Consider the following 19,468-nt stretch of genomic DNA (forward strand, 5'->3'; position numbering starts at 1 on the left):
CTCAAGACAGGGTCTCTCTGGGTTAGCCTTGTCTGTCCTGTTCTTTCTTTGTAGACCAGGCTGGCCTTGAACTCACAGTGGTCCACCTGCCTCTGCCTCCTGAGTGCTGGCATTGAAGGTGTGTGCCACCACGCCCGGCCCACTAGCCTGGTTTTTAACCAGTGAATTTAGTTGGAATTACAGGAGTATGGGTAGCTTATTGATAGCTACCATCACTATCGGCTCCAGCAGCCATTAAGAGTCTGTATGTTCTTAGGGATGGATGTGAGGTTGTGAGCCCCATCTCCAGCAACCATTAATTGCTGATAAATGCTGAGGAAGGCTGGGGCCTCTGAAGCCTTTCCGTCCATGGCAGAAATTTTACCAGCCCAATTTTATACAGGTCCCCTTTGGATAATCACAGCTCCTAATAGTTGAGGAGGGCAGCTACCATATCATGCCTGGAGGAAAGGGCTCCACAACATCAAACCACAGTGACCAGAGGCTAAGGACAAAGGCTGAACAGTGGACACCCCACAGTTCTGGCCAGCTCTCCTTCCACACACCAAACATGAACAGCCCACAGTGGACCTCAGAAGGGAGGAGGAAAGAGACTCGTGGTGTCGGAAATATCAGTTCACAGAGCTCTCTCCGGGAACCTGAGCAAGATGAAGCTTCCTTTGGACCTGTGGGAGGCCAGACATGGACAGCAGTTCCCCTGCTCTGTTTGTGCCCCTTGGTGGCAGTGCTGCTGGGAGAAGAGGGCAGCTGCTGTGCAGCCCTGTGAGAACCCAGGAGAAACCCTGCCTCCGCCTTCCTGAGACCAGACACCTTCCTCACCCATCCAGAATCTGAGGACAGGGCTTCTGGCTCCCCCAGGAGATCTGAAGCCATGGCTGCTACATTGGAAAACCAGTTGTCTAAGCACCATGTACTCTGTGCTGAGCAGACAATAGAAAGCCAGGTCTGGATCTCGACTGTCTTCCACCCAGTACCAAAGAAATGCCACAAGCCTGCATGTGTGCCTGCTGGCCCTCTACTTTCCCCTCCAGCTTCTCCAGGTCTCTGCCTGCGGTGGTGCCTCAGTGCACACCTTTCATTTTGCAGTTGACATCCTAAGCCTGCCTCTTCCCTAGGCTGTGGCTAGCCCAGCCCAGTCCCCACTATTCTGTCCACACGTTAGATGACCAGAAAACGCTGAGCAAGAATCTGTCTCATTTAACTCACCCAAAAAGAGCCTGCGTGTATGGAACTTTAAAAGAAAGAAAGGCCTTTAAAAATGTGCAATTTGGGAATTTGTTAGAATGGTGACTTTGACTATAATGCTTAATTTCTAACAATTTTGCAAATTTCTGCCTGGGATTGAGTGTGGATGTTATAGTGGATAGAAACACAGAATGACTGCATGACTGCATATTTTTAAGAAATATAAATTGCTGGGTGTGTTGGCACATGCTTTTAATCCCAGCACTGGGGAGGCAGAGGCAGGTGGATTGCTGTGAGTTTGAGGCCAGCCTGGTCTATAAAGCAAGTTCAGGACAGCCAAGGATACACAGAGAAACTCTGTCTCAAAAAAGAGGAGGAGGAGGAGAGAAGAAGAGGAGGAAGAGGAAAAAGAAGAAGAAGAAAGAAGAAGAAGAAGAAGAAGAAGAAGAAGAAGAAGCAGCTGGAAAGATGGCTTAGTGGATAACATGCTTGCTTTGCAAGCATGATGACCTGAGTTTGATCATCAGAACCCATGTTTTAGCCAAGCACAAAGCTTGCGAGTTGGCTTAGTAGGTAAAGGCTCTTAAGACCAAGCCTAATGATCTGAGTTCAATCCCCTGCAGTTGTCCTCTGACCTCCACATGAGTGCCTGGGCACGTACCCCCCACTCCAAAGAAAGAAAGAAAGAAAATTGAAGGTGGAAAATCCAGGCAAGATGGAGCATACTTGTTATCCCAGCACTGGGGAGGCAGAGACAGGTGGATCCAGAGGCACACTAGCCAGCCAGCCTAAACCCAGTGAGAGACCCCCATCTCAAAGCAGAAGGTACATGGCTCCTGAGGAACAATACCCAAACCTGTCCTCTGGTTTCCACATGTATGCACATACATTTGTGTACATTCATAGACATGCATGGACCTGTACATACATATACACTGTGCATATACACAAACCAAAGGATAAATTATCAAAGATATGAAGTCACGTGACTCTGACATGATTCAGTTTACAGAAGTCCTGTTAGAAACTCCTCAAGAACCTGTGCCATGTGCTGTGCAAACCACCTGCACAGGACGCTAAGGAGAGCGAGAAGGTGTGAGTGGCATCTGCTGGGCCTAAAATAGCCCCTACAGGTGGCAAACCAGTGTTAAATGTGAGCACACCTGACTCTTGGAACCCACCTCAAGGCACAGTGTTAAGACAAGTTGTCTGCTCAGGGAACAGTTGGGAAAAGTGACTTTGACCTTGTGTTTCCCTTCACCACCAGCCTGGGATCTGACCCATAGTCTGCAGGTGTACCTCCCTGCTCCCTCCTAGTGCCCACCTCCCTCCCCTCCCTCTAGTCCCAGCTGCTCCTCCTCTCCCCATCTCCACCAGTGCTGGGAGCAGCAGCCCAGCCTCAGCTCCCTTTTCCTCGGCTGCACCTTTCATGTTACTGTATCTCTTTTTGTCCAGTACTCCTGTGAAGCCAAGCTTCCCACAGTTGATAGAATTAGGGATGGCCTGGGCACTCAGGAAGGACTAACCAGAGCCGGAGGAGAAGAGGGGAACCGATCCATCTGACTGGTTTTTCAAGCAGGCCTCAATCTGACATGAGATGAAGAGATGACTCAGATGGTCTGGAGCTCAGCTGATGTGTGGATGGGACTCAGGTCATCAGTCAGATTGTCAGCAAGCTCCTTTATCCACGGGGGCATCTCAGACAGTTTTTACATCTATGACAGGTCAACACAGAAGTGACTCCCAGCCCCTCTCTCCTACCTGTACTTTCAGCAAAGGAGCCCTGAGGAGACGGTGGCAAGACACAGGTAGGGACACTAAACTGGCCATCTGGGGATACCTGGAGAGGGTCTGATTAGAAGGACTCTGGGGCCGAAATGAAGGTATTCGTAATGGCCAAACCAGGACGCTCAGATATAGTTTGGCGTATGGTACCCAGGAGAAAATAAATCCAGGTCTGCACTAGGACAAGTCAAAGATCAGTCTGATAAATGAGGAGAGATGGTTGTCTTTTGCAGTTGGTTCTAATTGTTAAGTCCTAGGGAGAAGAAAGTAAGAAAGCCATTAATGAAATACCACAGTGACAATTGCTGCCGTCAGCATCCACTGAGGGGGTGTCAATACTTGTGGGAAAAATGTCTAAAGAAACAGGATTCATAAAGTCTCAGGCACCTCCCCCTGAAATCATTACAAAAGTGAGATGGTCACTTCACTGTAGAGAAGCCAGACAGACACCAAGCAACCAAGGCCAGTGTCTCCAGTGAGTAGGTCCCGAGATCCTCAATCTGACATGAGATGACAAGAACATGGTGTTACAAGAACATGGTGTTGCCTCAGGGAATCTGGCCAAAGATGACCAACCTGGGTTCTGTCTTGAGGACACATCAGACCACACTAACATGAGGGACACTGGACATAATAAGTCTCGAATGTTAGCACCTGGAAACCAAAGCAGAGACAGAAAAACTATCAGGTGGGAGGGAACAATCAAGGCAAGATGAGGTAGGTCCTAGAGGGAAATAGGGAAAGGTGTTAATGGTCAACTTGGTGAAATCTGAACAAGAATGGGGTCTTTGGCTCAATGGACAATCTCATCTTGTGCCATCTGTGTGTGCTGATGGCCTGGGCCACAAGGCAGATATTAATCTGGGAAAGCTGGGTCAGGAACCAGATGCCATTGTGTTTCTGTGGCTCTGTATAGTTTACTCAAAAATCAATGCCCTATAACACCTTGCAGCCTGGCCAGGCCCTCCTGGCATTGGATTCTTGCCGTGCCACTTCCTCCGTCACCTTAGCCTTGCTAGTTAAGGTAGGGTTAATGCCAGAGCTCAGGACAGAGCCCAGGCCATAGGGCTGCGTGCTGAGGAGCACAGAGAGCCAGCTGCCAGGCTGCATAGGGAGTTTTTCTATTTCTTTTTGAAAAGTGCAGGGGGAACTGCAGGCCAATCTGCAGCAGCACAGAAGGGTTCAAGTGTTGCTTTTGTTTTTTAAATAGAACACTGTGAGACTAGTAGATCACACCAGTGGATCTCAGGCAAGTGGCAAAACTCAACTGCCACTGCCTCTCCGTCAAGGGGACTTCTGAGCTGAGCTGAACACAGCCCTGTGTGAGGCTTGGTTTCCCCCACTGTTGGCTATGTCTGACCCAGCATGCTTTGCTTCTCCTACTACCTCAGCTGCCTCTGCTTGCTGCCATCTACTCGGGGAATTTCTCCTCTCCCACACTGTCTCCACACCGTAGGCTTGAGCCCTTCCCCATGTGGGCCTCCTGTGCCTCTTCCTTAATCCTGATCCAGCACAGGTGCTGTCTTCCTCTGATGACATCCTTGATGTCGGGCAGGAACAGGAGGAAGAGATGACGGGATGGACTTCTCAGGGTTCTTCTGTGTGTTGGATGTTTAACGCATGCTGAGTGCCCCTCTGCTGAGGCACCCTTAGGGCTCTTGTTGATGGGTAAAGAAACCGAGGCCCAGTCAGGTCAGTATGTGAATGTTCAAGTATGTGTGAGAGATGTGTGTAAAATCACTCACTTGAGAATGGCTGTGCACTTATATGTTCAGGCAAAAGCAAATGAGACTGAGCACTTGTGTATTAAGGCACAGTGGGTCCTTTAAGGTGTCTCACAGAAACACTAGGAGGGCCTATGGTTTCCCACAGAGGAGAGGTAAGCTGTAACAAGCCAAGAGCACACAGCCACAGGAGCTGCAGGCAGCCTGGTCTCCACCCATGCACCTGCTCCGAGCGAAGTTCATTCCTTTAATCCAAAGTGGAAAACAGCACCTTTCAGAAAGAGCATCCTCCTCTTCCTCATGGTATGGCTTAATGGTTCCTCCTTCCTCTGTCTTCCCTGGTGCCCTTCCCAGCAGCTTTTAAACGGTTTTGGTCCTGTGTTTGCTTCCATGTCAAAACTGCCTCAAGGGCAGCTACATTTATGCTAATGCCTCGGCCCTGGGAGACTTGGGGACACAGGTCATATCCAGCACACACTGAACACTGTGCCCAGGCCCTACCCATCTGCTCACAGGCTAGCGTTTCTTATTTCTTCATCTTCACTTCAGGCCCTTCAAGGCCAATGCTGCAGCCTCATGGAAGAGGAAAACGGCAGTCCACAAAGACCATTCTTGTTCCTTCCATATGGGCCACCATTGATTATATCAGTACCTCCCAGGAAAAGCCAGGAGTGTGGATCCCAAGAACCAAAATAAATATCTACTCAGGAGGGCGACCGCTGACACTTTCTGTGCTTTGATGTTCTGCCTTCGTCCTCCTCATTGTCAGCCTTGGAATGGGGCTGAGGGTTGAGCTAACTTCGACGCTGTGAGGGGATGCTAAGCAGTAAGGAGCAAGCTAAGCCACTGCTGTACCTCATTTATTCAAGCGCACTCTTCCGGTCTTGGGTGGAGCCTAGCCTACATCTAGCACCGTCTCTCTGCATCTTCCCTTGACACTCACAAGCCAGGAGAACTCCACACTTGGACTCACTTCTAACACAGCCCCTTCAAATCCTCACCCAGTATGGTTGCTTGAATAAAAACAACCCCCATTGGCATATAGGAAGTGGCACTATTAGGAGGTGTGGCCTTGTTGGAGGAAGTGTGTCACTGAGGTGGGCTTTGAGGTTTCAAGTGCTCAAGCCAAGCCCAGTGTTGTTTTTTCTTCCTGCTGTCAGCTACCTCTCCAGCACCATGTCTACCTGGGTGCTGCCATGCTTCCCATCATGATGCTGATGGACTAAAACGCTGAGCTGTAAGCCAGCCCCGCTTAGATGCTTTCCTTCATAAGGGTTGCCATGGCCATGGTGTCCCCTCACAGCAGAAAACCCTAACTGAGACACTCAGCATCCGGCTGTGAAAACACCACCCCCTTCCCTTCACTAGTGTGCGGCTTTCTTTTCTACTGGCTGCTTAGCCTGCAAAGTGGAGGGGTAACCCTGGAAAGGCTCCCTCCCAGGACAGAAAGCATGCTTAGACTATCACTCAGATTGAGTCCACGATGTGCCCATACTGCTCAGCATCAGAGAAGGAACCGCAGACAGTGGAGAGTCAGACCCCGATGGAGTGGCGCTGGGCCCACTAGTGGCTCAGTGGTGCTGTGTGAGCTAGCTACCTTTACAGACCTCCTGGTTCTTCATCCTGACCCCAGGATGTGCAGAACTGTGGCTCCACCCTCCTGTGGGCGAGGAAACGATACTCAGAAACCATGCAGGCAAGGACCTGAACAAAAGACTGTGCTTCTTCTCGTGCCCTTGCCCTCACAAAGGGCCTGCGTCAGAGGAGGTGGCACAGTTCTTCTGGGGGTGAGGTGAGAACCAACACAGTAAGACAGTTCTAGGGGTTCTAATTTCAGAGAAGGAAAGATAGGGAAAGAGTTACCCCTCCAGGTGGCCGGAGAGAGAAGGCCCCAGTGGTAGATAGTTTGGGGTGACATGGGGCTCAGCTGTGTGCTCTAACAAGAGTGGCTGAGGCACGTTCTTGGGGTGGGGTGGGGCATGCATTCAGTGACCGAAAGGCCACTGTGACAGGAGCTGGGTAAGCAAAAGCAGGTGAGTGGGTTGAAATTGGCTCCCAGGGAGGACACAGGGCTGGAGGGAGGGCTGTCAGTCAGAAATCTATGGTGGGGCTGGAGATCCAGACTACAGGGCACAGGACATAGGAATAGCACAGAGATGAGGGCGGGACAGGGTCACCACCTTCCATGTGGCTTTGCAGTGCGGTAGGTGTTGTACCTGGCCAGGTGGCATGCGCTAAGAGGTCCTGAGAGCTCATGATGAGATGGCCTTTAGTTTCCTTTCTTTCTTTCCTCCCCTCCCCCTTTGGAAGTTTTATTTTGTAGCTCAGGCTGTCCTTGAACTCATGGAAATCTTCCTGCCTCAGCCTCCAAGTGCTGGGGTTACAAGGTTGACCCACAATGCCTGGCTTGACCTCTTTTTGGGGGTAGGGGGCTGGGCACGGGCTAGAGAATGGCAATCAGCAGCATCTTAGCTGGCCATGGGTACAGAGCTTGGGGCCTGACTGTGGCCAGGGAACCTTTGAGCTCCCCAAATGTCCACTGTGACGCCCCTCCTCCAGTGTCATTGCAGTAGTGGGGTCACTTCTGTATCCGCTTGCTGCTGAGCATCCTCTGACAGCGTCAAAGTTGGTTCAACCTTCAGCCCATTCCAAGGCTGACAATGAGGACAAAAGCAGGACACCAAAGCACAGGAAGGGTCAGGGGTCACCCTCCTGCAGGAGCTGATGGGCATTAGTGAAGATGCTGGAGATCTGCTTGTCATTCAGGGTGAATGGAGGGGCGGAGTCCCGGGAGGGGGCGTGGCTGGCAGGGGTGGGGAAAAGGAAGGGACAGCCATTACAGCGGTTGTGGTGACTGTACACTGTACAGTGGATGTACTTTGGGATTGCCCTGCAGGAACCTCTGAGGAGAAAGGAGATGGCACTTCCCTGGAGGTGGGGGCGGGGGCTTGAGGGAGGGGAGTGAAGGCGCTCTATTCCCATCATGCTAATTTTTCCAGGACCGACATGATGAACTCCAGAGACCTGAGGTGGAATGGGAGTGCTGCCTGCTGAGTCAGCAACACATAGGGAAGGCCTGCCTGCACAGTGACCATGAACTGACAGTGACACCAAACAGCTACTCTAGTAGGCTGCTGGCCTTGAACTCGTGGTAATCCTCCTGCCCGAGCCTCCAGGTGCTGAGATTATAGCAGGGGAAATAAGGTTTAACTGCTTGGCATTTGGTTGATGAGGGGGCCTTGTGTGTCAGGAATCTTAGGGGTCATGTAGGGGATGGGGGTAGGGGATACTTAGGACCTGTGAGCTGGGAGACTTGACTGACAGAGGGGCAAGGTGTCCAGACCCAGTCTTCATGTGGCCTCAGGTCTTAGGATGCTGGAAATGGGAAACTCTGGAGACTGCAAGAAACGACCAGTGAGAGGCATGCTGGTCCCCCGGAGGAACAAAGACACAGTTGTGTCTGTGGGTCAGAGGTCAGAGATGGTGAGCAAACTCCAGGGAGGGAGGAGTCACATCCTGGTCATGGCTTGGCTTAGGGGTGGGTGCAGGGAACAGGGAAGAGGCCTCTGACAGGGTTCCCATCACTGCCAAGGACGTCACTGTGGGCTTGCTGGAGACACCCAGGTTGAGAGGTCCTTATGCTTCCTGAGAGGCAGAAAGCTGTGAGCAGAGCTGGCAAGCACCACCTCACAGAGAGACTCTGACTTCTGGTAATGACCCGGCAAAGCTGCACAGCAGAGTCTGCTGAAAGGTCATTTATCCAAGAGAAGAAAATTACTCCTTTTTCTGGGGGCTGTCATCTTTTGCTTTAATTAATATCAAGCGTGTACACTCTTGGCAGTGGCTTCATGTGCTCCTAGTGGACTTCCTGTGACATTTTTAATAATAATAATAAAAAAAAGTAAATTCTCCCAGGCTAACATGAGACTCTGGGTACCCATCAGCACCTTCTTCGATGCACAGGAGACTGTGATGGGCAAATTGTGGCCAGATGCAGAGCAGATTCAGGACACGCAGGAGTGGAGATATCTATAGCTTGTATGCTGGCTTGCTCATCCATCCATGCATCCACCCCATCCATCCATCCATCCATCCATCCACCCCATCCATCCATCCATCCATCCATCTATCCATCCATCCACCCATCCACTCATCTGTCTGCTGGGAAAGTGACACAGAAGACTGAGACCACATGTTGCATTTGTTTTCTTATTCTTGTTCTTATTTTTGTTTTTTGTTTTTGTTTATGGTTTTTGGTTTTTCGAGACAAGGTCTCTCTGTGTAGGCTTGGCGGTCCTGGAGCTCACTCTGTAGACCAAAGGCATGCACCACCACCGCCCTGTTTTCTTATTCTCCTGACCCAACTGAGGCAACCTGAGCAGAGATTCGTTCTGGCTCATGGTCTCAGAAGGTTCACTGTGCCCACCTGGGCAGACCACCAAGCTATCCGACATGTGGAAGAGGCTCTTCTTTATTTCTTGATGTACAGGAAACAGAGGGAGTCAGACAGGCAGGGGCCAGGCATGGAACTCCCACAAACACTTCCCTGCACTGACCCATGGTCTCCACACAAGATTTAGCTTCTAAAAAAAAAATCTCACTGCCTCCCCTAAATAGCACCCCCAGGGGTCAGGGAGAAGGCTCTGGAAATTAAGACAATTGCTACAAACCTTGGTGACCTGTGCTCAATCCCCAGAGCTGACATAAAGGTGGAAGAAGAGAACCAACTTCACAATTGTCCTCTGACCCCCCACACTGACCTCTATGTATACACACTAATAAATAACTGACAAAAACAAAAACAAACAAACAAACAAACAAACAAACAAAAAACAGCAGCCGTGGCTGGCAGCCTCAGCGTCAGTGCACGAGGCTGTGGGAAAAATCATTACCTGGGTAAGGGAGGGAGGATCCCTGTATCCTGAGGTCTTCATCCAGAAAACAGGGTGAGAGAGAGAGAGAGAGAGAGAGAGAGAGAGAGAGAGAGAGAGAGGGAGAGGGAGAGAGAGAGAGAGCACGTGCCTAATACGTAAGGCGGTTTTCTGAGTTCCATCAGGTTGTTTTGTGGTGTCCTTAGCAGAGAGGAGAGACTGGAGCAGTGGTGGATGCAGTGGTCCATCTCAGTGACCATTGCCTGCGTGCCTGGCTTGATGCTAAGCATGAGGAGACAAGCCTGTCTCAAACCCAGCAAAGCTCATCAGACTACTTACTTCTCTCTTGGATCTCTGAGGCACATCTTTCATTGCATTGTGGCCATTTTATGTCTGTCCACACCAGAGGGCTCTGGGAAGCAGGCAGCAGCGACTGGGGTGTGAACCGGGGTTCAGGGCGGGGCTACAGGATACTGGGTCTGACTCAGACATCTACCACTCCCACAGACCATGCAATCTGTTTGATTTATTCTTGGCTGGTGTAGGTTTTGACCAGTCACAGAGGGAACAGTTGCTGGAAGGGTTAAGGGACGCGTGCACTCCCAGGATCAAGGCTTCTCTGACGAGCCACTTACTTAGCTCTGTTGTGCCTAATCTCCCCTTAAAAAGACCTTCCATGGCAAGATGGCAACAGGCCAGCACTTCGAGGACGTGAGTAAACCCAGCACAGTGGAGGGGAACCCATCTTCCCTGTACGCTTTCCAACACTTGATATTGGCACATTTAAATTTTCTGCCAATCTGATGGAAAGAAATGTCAAATTAATTTGCATTTCCTTTCTTTTCTACTAATAAGTTGAGTATCTTTTAGTATGTGAATTAACCCTTCATGGTTCCTGTTCAAATCTTTTTCTTACCATCTTCTTGTTGAAGAAATTATATACTGTGACTGTTAATTCTTCCTTCATTTTGTATGTTGTCTGTCATATTGTGTCTATTACACAATCATTTGTGAAAATATGTGTATGCTGTAAGTTTTTTTGTTTTTTTTTTTACTGTATCTTTCACTTTTTAAAAGTTCTTCAGACAGTGCTTTTTTTTTTTTTTTTGTCTTTTCACTTTTTAAAGACAAGGTTCTACTATGTTGCCCAGGCTAGCCTTGAACTCATGACCTTTTGCTTTCCTTAACTTAGCCTTTAGAATGCTGGGGTCACAGGTACATGCCTGGCTCCATACAGACTTTTTCATTGTGGAGCTAAATTTATGAATATTGCCTCTCAATAAATTCATTGCAAACTCTTCAAGGTCATAGATGCATTTGTCTAAGTCCTTCTTCTATTCTTTTAGTTTAAAAATAACTCCTGAGCAGGTCGCAGCGGCATACACCTGTAATTCCAGCACTCAGGGAGGCAGAGGCAGGCAGATGCTGTGAGTTCAAAGCCAGCCTGGTCTTCAAATCGAGTCCAGGACAGTCAAGGCTATACTAAGAAACCCTGTTTCAAAAAAAAAAAATCATCATTAAATTTTGTTGATGGGAAAGAGGGAATTTTAGCTTATTGTTTTCCAGGTAATAAATGTTTCCTATCCTTACTGAACAATTCACTTTTCTTCTCACTACTTTGAAATGCCATCTCTAGTCACATACAAAATTCTAGTGTATACATGTCTTTTTTTTAATCATCTGTTTTTGTCCTGAGATATATTTATCTATTCATGTGCTAATATCACATTATATTTATTAAAATTACTTTATAATATGCTTTGACATCATGTTGGGCAAATTTCCCCTCTTTGCTTTTTCCTTTTTCCAAGCTGTCTTGGCCAGCCTTGAAAGTTTATTCTTCCTTCTGGGTATTGCAAGGAGCTTGTCAAATCCCGTTAAACTTTCTTTTGGATTTCAGATGGGCCTGTGTGGAATTTACAGGCTTACTGGGAGGTCAAAATGTTAGTCTTAAAATGGTGACCCAGGGGATGTGTGAGGTAGGTAACTTTGCGGAGTTACTGGCTGGCTCTCCAAAAAGGTGGCATCCATGCCTTCCGCATGGTGAAGCTGCCTCTGGCCCTGGGTGTTTAGTGCATGACACCAATTGACTCCTCCTCCTCTTCCTCCTTCTCTTCTTCCCCCTCTCTTCCTCCTCCTCTTCCTCCTCCTCCTCTCTTCCTCCTCCTCTTCCTCCTCCTCTCTTCCTCCCCATTTTCTTCCTCCTTCTCTTCTTCCTCCTCCTCCTCTCTTCTTTGTTCAGATTCCCATCCACATTCGACAAAATGATGGCTCATGATGGGGATAAGAAATCAATCAGGGAAGTCAGACAGAAAACAAAGTGGGAAGTGCTTTTTGCTCCTCAGACCTGGGACTTCATGTCAGCAGGGCAGTGAGGTTGAGGGGAGGAGATGGAGGAAGAGGAGGAGATGTCGGAGAGGTGTCAATGCACGCTGACATCTGCAGTCTGCACACTCTCCTCCCACTCAGCCTCTGACACACTGTCAGCCACTGTCGTCAGTTTACAGATTTGGGAACTCGGGCTCAGCTAGCTCCTGTGGGGCCACAGCCAGCAAGCTATGGGGTTAGGGCTGGGACCTGGATTTCCCTGAGTCCTACCCTGCCTCCCCGTCTCCAGTGCAGGAGAGTCCAATATCACAGAGGTTGTGGGGAGGGGGCGGCCGTCTATCTTAGTTTGCTTTCTGTTGCTGTGGTGAACATTATGAGCAAAAGCAACTTGGAGGGAAAAAGTTTTATTTTAGCTTACACATGCCTATCACACCCCATCCCTGAGGGAGAGCAGAGTAGTAACTCAAGGCAGAAAGAAACCTGGAGGCAGGAGCTGATGTAGAGAGCATGGAGTAATGCTGCTTACTGGTGTGCTCCTCATGGCTTGCTTGGACCGCCTGCTCACAGTGGGCAAGGCCCTCCATCCATCAATCGTTAATCAAGAAAACACTTTACAGACGTGTGCCCACACACCAATCTGATGGAGGCCCTTGCCTCAGTTGAGGTTCCATCTTCCCATGTGGCCCTAGTTTGCATCAAGATGAAAACTAACAAGCCCAGTGTCTCACTACCCTGCTAGACCAACATGACCAAGGCTGGATGGTGTAACCATGCCTGCTGTCAACCATCTTCCTGGCTTAGCTGGAGTGGACTCTACCCCTCTCGTTCGAAGCACTCAAAGCCGTGGAGCCGGCCACCGTTTCCCCGCAGTTCTTCCGCAGCCTCCGTTGGTTTGGATCAATGGGAAACCTGCATTATTCAAGCCCATGGAATATTCAGGCGGCTGGGCAGAGGAACAGGCCTAGCACTGGTGAGCTGTTCCCTCCTAAAACGGTCCCAAGGGCTGAGGAAGCTGCAGGCTCAGAAAGGCAGCCGGTGCTGGGGGCTGGGACAGATGTGGCATCCTGTCCTGACCCAGGAGGGGGTTCTACTGCCTCCATCCTCTGATAGATGCCTTCATTTAGGGAATGCATTATTGAGTACAATGCCTCGTTCCAGCCAGACTCTTGGACAAAATAGCCCAGCTGTGTCCCCACTGGTAAGGGCCCCAAGTGCCAGCAAAGCGACTTTGAGCACACTGGGCCTGTGAAAACTTTTTATAGCCATAGACAACCCCTGTGGGGACGTCACTTCCAGGAGGAAAGTCTGGGATTTAGGACACCCTGATTTTAGCACTATTGTTACCCAGGTGGCTACAAAGGGGTCGGGCCCATCAGGCTGACAGCCCTGTTGTGAATGTCACCTGATTCTCTGCAAGATGTCAAACACTAGATGTCACAATTCCAGAAACGGGGCACAAGTTACCCTTAAAGCTTCACCCTCCTGATCCCTAGGGGATGGCTTTCAGGAGGGGACATAGTGTGGAGCTACAGGACCATCAGCTCTAGGGTCGCAGTGGGTGGTTCTAGAAGATGGGAGGTGGTTCTGGACCTTGGCACTCCCGGTGTGGGAAGCGGATACACCTCCTGGGACACACAGCCTGTGATGGTTCATTTCCATTGTCAGTTTGACTGGATTTGGAGTCGCCCTGGAAACACACCCCTGGGCCTATCTGAGGAGGGGAAACTCATCTTGGATATGTACAGCCATCCCATGAGGCAGAACCAGACTGAATGAAAAGAAAAAAAAGGGAGATTGAGGTGAGCATAAATGTTCTTCTCTCTCTGCTCCCCATGGCCAGACACTACATGATCCTGCCACTAGGCTTTCTTCACCAGGGAGGACTGTGTCCCCTTAAACCGTAAGCCTAAGCAAACCTTTCCATCCTTAAGTTGCCCTTTGTCAGGTCTTTTGTTGCAGCAATGAGAAATGTCACTAATACACAGCCCACCTAGTAAGGCGAGGAGGGGCCTTGCTTTGCCCTTGAAGGTTCAGATTAAAAAAAAAAATGGTGGGAGGGTCTTTGAACCATGTGACCAGCTGGGTTGTTCTGCCCTCAGGGCCACGGCTGCTCTTGCTTTTCTGACTTGGTTACAGGGTGCAGATAGCCTGTTCTGCCCCTTGGCCTTATCTGCAGTCCCTGAAACTTAGGAGATGACCCTGTATTTGACCTCCACTCAGGCAAACAGCATGCAGGCTCCTGACCCTACGCATAGGCACACACTACACACACATCTACAAATTAATAACAGAATACCTGAGGGCCTCTGTTCTCATGCAGCCGAGATTCCAGTACTGGGGGAGGGGTGTGTGTGTGTGTGTGTGTGTGTGTGTGTGTGTGTGTGTGTGTGACAGTAATCAAATGTCCAGGTGGGAATCAGGGTTGGAGGCAATGAGAGGACTCCAGGGTTGTTCCAGAGACTGCCCCCCCCCCACTTCAGCTGGACTCGAGACATGGCTTTCAGAACCAACACTAACAGTAAAATCAGATTGTCTCTGTCCACCTTGTTGCCTGAAGTAGGTGCAGTCCAGAGCGATGCTAGCTCCCTCCTGCCTCTCCTCCAGCCCATGGAAGCTCAACGTCCAGGAAAACAGAGCTGTAGCTCTGGGCAGGCCACCCCCTGGCACTGCCCCACTATCTCATACACATCTAGCTGCTGGTGGGTGCCCAGCTGCACAGATCCGGACCCCCATAAATGATGCATCGTCCATCCCTCCTACATGGAGGCGCTGGAGAAGTTACAACTCCATTATCTGACACTGTGCAGGAAGCCCAGCTGTTTCTTCTGCTCTGGCCTCTCCTGGGACTGGCAGGAAGGGACAGGCTTAGCCACGGGAGGACTATGAAACAGTCTACGTCTCTGGTCCTAAATACACAGTGCTTGTCACTCTCTGGCACAGGGAAGTCATCTGTCCACAGCAGGTATGGCTGTGGGGCCTCCCTAGCTGGTCCAGCACTTGAAAATACAGATGGAGAACAAAAAGGCTTTGGGGGGGATGGGGCAGCTGTGCCATACACAGTGGATGCAGGGCTGAGTGCTCTAGGCTCCTGTTGTAGTACATCATTATGTTGCAGGGGTTTTTCCTCCTGGTCCTGAGCTTCTGGAATAAAAACTTGTGAGGCTCAATATATATAGATATATTGCAAATACCTAAGCCATATACTTAGGCTCTTCTCTGACTAGCTCATAACTTAAAATATTCTAATTTACATTCTGCCATGTGGCTGGTTACCTGAGCTCAGGCACCATGCATCCATCTCCCTCACATCTTGGCAGCTGAATCCCATGCCCCTGGCTCTCTCCCAGAATCCCTTCTGCCTACCAGAAGTCCTATCCCATTTCCTGCCTCAGCCATAGGCTGAATCCATACAACACAGAGGAGATTCCTTCTACAGGCTCCCTCTCTAGGTCCCTTCCATCCCACTGTGTTCTCCCCTCTACTGGTGTTTGAGTATTACGGATGTGGCCACTGGATAGCCTTTCTTGATTTGCTGGGACTGGCTGGAAAGGAGTACCTGAGTGTGTGTGTGTGTGTGTGTGTGTGTGTGTGTGTGTATGGTGTGTGTGTGTGTGTGTGTATGTGTGTGCATGTTTGTGTGTGTATGTATGTGTATGTGTGGGCATGCTTGTGTGTGTATGTGTGTGTATGTATGTGTGTGTGTGTGTAAGGTGACCTCAGCTGGGCCAGTGGCAATCTTCTCCTCTAGTTTTTGCCCCACCTTCTGGATGGAAGAGGAAGCAGTTCATCCAATGTCAAGGGTAAACTGACTGTGCTGACACCACAAGGACCGAGTTCTCCTAGGGCTCTGGCTATGGAGCCTAGAGCAGGATGGCCCTCTGCCTCGGACAGTACTACTCCCTAGCCAGCTCGCACCCACTTACAAGTAGAGCCCCCACCGACTGGACCAGGATGGTGGTAGAGTCAAAGACTGTAAAAGGCTGACGTGAGCTCTGCTCACAGCAGTGTCCGTATCAGAACACAACAGTGGGTGCCAATCAGAGTCCCTCCGTGGTGAGCTGCAAGTGTCCAAGGACCACTGGCTCCTCTCCTCCCCCTCCTGATAGGTGGCCCCTGACTGCATGGATCCCTCTTCCCGACTTGCCCAGCAACTTGTGGTTCCTGTCCAGTGTCCTGGGGGCAGAACTTCCAGATCCTGTTGACACACCCAACATGAGAGGACTCAGGAGGTCCCTGGACCCCAGTGAAAGCTGGCCTTCTGGAGCTCACCAGAAGCTGCAGGGACAGAAAGCTGGGTGTAAACTTTCTGCGCTGTTACTCCTAGTGACTTCCACACCTCTGGAGACAGACATGCTGAAGTCATGTATTACAAGCCCCAAAGATACCATGGACATTAATATGAATAGAGGACTCAGGAGCGTCTCTCAGTTGTGCGTGTTTGTCTGCTGGTCTCTAGAGTCGTTCAATCACAGGCCTGGGATCGCCCAGCTGAGGGCACTGAAGATCAGCTCCCCACCTCTTTCCAGAAGGAGCTGGTTCCCTTCTAGTCTTGGGTGAGCTGGGGCTTTGTCGTTTCACCTAACCTCGTTTCCCTGGTTGGCCGTCATCAGAGTGCTGGCTGCCTGTTTACTGTTGTTTGCCGAGGACATACTGGGAGCCCAGCTTACACTTAGTGGTTATAGAAACCAACCGAACTATGCAAAGTCTTCGGTAGGGAACTTCTTCTTTATAAAGTGGGGGAAACTGAGGCCTAATGATGATCCACCTGGCCCTTCCACCTGACTTCTTGTCCCAGCTCCCGGCTGCCCAGTGGGCCTCTTTCAGTTGCGTGTTGAAGGATAAAGCTGTCACGCATTCGTTCCCTCCCGCGTGGACTGTTTTTGCCAAAGCAACCGTTATCTCCTTGTTCTGATAGCTGCCTTCTCAGCTCACATCTTCAGGTCGCTCTGTGTCTTCTCTTATTTCCTTTTGTCTCCCTCCCTCAAACACAGGCGCCATTGCAGCTGGGACATTGCATCCCTTCATGGGGTTGGGCCTTAAGCGGTGTTGGCTGCACGTGGAACTCCAGACCCGGCATGGAAACATCTTTAGTTGTGGAGTGACAATGTAAGCGATCCAGGCAGAAGGAAAACAGGGATGGGCACACACACACTAGGTGGAGGCTCTTCTTCCCTGTGTCTGGGAGGAAGTGTGTGGGCCATCAGTGCTGTCTTCCTGCCATGACTTCCGGCACACGTCTCCCAGCTTCCCTTGGGCCTCGGTTGCTATCCTTGAAGGGAGGATGGCCACGTGACTTCTTTGTTTAATGAAACATGGCTGCACACGATGAGTGTCCCTTCTGGGTGAGAGCTTTACCCAGGCAGCCAGAGATTCATATCATGGTCCCTTTGATGGCCATGGTGGTGGCATGAATTGACATGGGCTCTCTGGCTACCTCTATGGCGCAGGGTTCTCTAGAGGAAACACAACAAACACTCTGTGTGCACATGTGCGCATGTGGGTATGCGTGCGTGCATGCACGTGCACATGTGTGTGTTTGTGCGTTGGCTTATACCGTAGGGGCTCGGTAATATAACAGTGGTGCATACACAGCGGAGAGGCAATGAAAAGGCCCTTGCTGAGCCCTGGAAACCCAGCAGTCCTAAACTACCACAATGATGTGGAAAGCTCCTTGGAGAGCTGTTAGTGTTGAGATGTGTCCTGCGAACGGCCCACGAACCTGGAGTCTCGCATCTGGAAAGTGAGAGAGAGAAGTGTCAGCCAAGACACTAGCTTTAAAAAAAAAAAAAGAAAAAGAAAGGTGTGTGTGTGTGTGTGTGTGTGTGTGTGTGTGTGTGTGTGCGCTCAAGTATACACATGCTGTTTTTTCCTAGGCCATCTTTTTCTTCACCCTGATGCCTTGTCCCCACCATGCCCTCCTTCCCCTACACCACTGGCCCACTGTCCATCTTCTCAGGACACGGCCCCGACAAGTCTCAACAGTCAAGCTGGCCAGGTCCCTGAGGGACAGGGATGAGCTGGCCCACTACCAACAGGCAGTGTGGGTGAGAAGCTCTCTGAGGGTCTGGCTGTGTATGGCTGTGGCTCGGTGCAGCCCATCCTGACTGATGCTGTCGCCATGGCATCTGGGAGTCAAAGAGCAGGAGGAGTCCCTGCTTGTCACAGTTACTGGGGCTTCTCTTTCCAGACGCCGGGGATACTGTCTAGGGACAATGGAGACATTTTTCTCTAGCTCTTTCCCAGTTGGCTCTGTCACAGGGAAACAGAGAAACCCAGACATGAAGTCATCACTTGTTTGCGGCGAGAGAGCAAGAAAGAAAGCCACGGCAGTATTGTGTTTGCCCTATTAAGGATCATTTTCTCATTACAATTTCCCCTCCTAATTGCTAATTTTTCCAGCTTCTCCAAAGCCATTCTACTTCCGTTTTGTCCCCCCCTCCCCCACAAGAGCTGGTGCTTCGAGAAACTGCCACAGATGGGCCAAAGAGAAACACACATGCTTGTTTTTAATTTACTTGGAATCCTCTTTTTGCTTGGTGCTACTGGGACGGGCAGCTGCCAGGCTCTTCTGGCCACGTGGCTGGGGTCTCAGCCCTGAGGACTGGCCCTGGAGAGGAGGCGCTTTGTCCCAATGCAAGCCTCTGTATCATTCCAGAGTGACTCTGTGATGGCGAGGACTTCTGAGGCTGGGGACACAGGATGGTCCTTGTGTACCCTGAGCGGTGACTGGGGCTAATCTGCTGTACCAGCCAGGCCTCTGCTGTCCCCGGATTGGGGAGGGAACCAGCTGTCACACGTATTTTCAGGAGGGACAATAGACTCAGTGAACTGGGGACCAAGCCTGCTTCCATAGGTACAGCGGCATAAGTCTGTGTGTCCGTGTGTTTGTGTGCTGACGTGTCTTCTACCTAGACTAGTGTGGAGTCCGTCAGAAGTGATGAAAGCTTCTCTTGGGCCACGCCCTGGTTTTCTTGTGTGTGTGCATAAGTGGAGGGCAGAGGATAACTTGTGTCTTCCTCAGTTGTTCTCTAGACATCAGTGGTTCTCAACCTCCCCAACGCCGCCACCCTTTAATACAGTTCCTCATGTTGTGGTGACCCCGCCCCAGCCATAAGATTATTCTTTTTTTTTCTCTTTTTTAAAAAAATTAATTTATTCATATTACATCTCAGTTGTTAGCCCATCCCATGTATCCTCCCATTCCTCCCTTCCTCCCACTTCCCTCTTTTTTTTAAAAAAAAGATTTATTTATTTATTGTTTTGTATACAGTGTTCTGCCTGCACGTACAGGTGCAGGCCAGAAGAGGGCATCAGATCACATTACAGATGGCTGTGAGCCACCATGTGGTTGCTGGGAATTGAACTCAGGACCTTTGGAAGTGCAGTCCGTGTGCTTAACCTCTGAGCCATCTCTCCAGCCCCATAAAATTATTCTCATTGCTACTTCATAACTGGAATTCTGTTACTATTATGAATCATAATGTAAATATTGGGGATGCAGGACATCTGATACGTGACCACTGTGGAAGGGTTGCTTGACCCCCAAAGGGGTTGGGATCCACAAGTTGAGAACTG

This window comes from Acomys minous (assembly GCF_964271855.1).
Source record: "Acomys minous genome assembly, chromosome: 8".
Taxonomy (NCBI): domain Eukaryota; kingdom Metazoa; phylum Chordata; class Mammalia; order Rodentia; family Muridae; genus Acomys; species Acomys minous.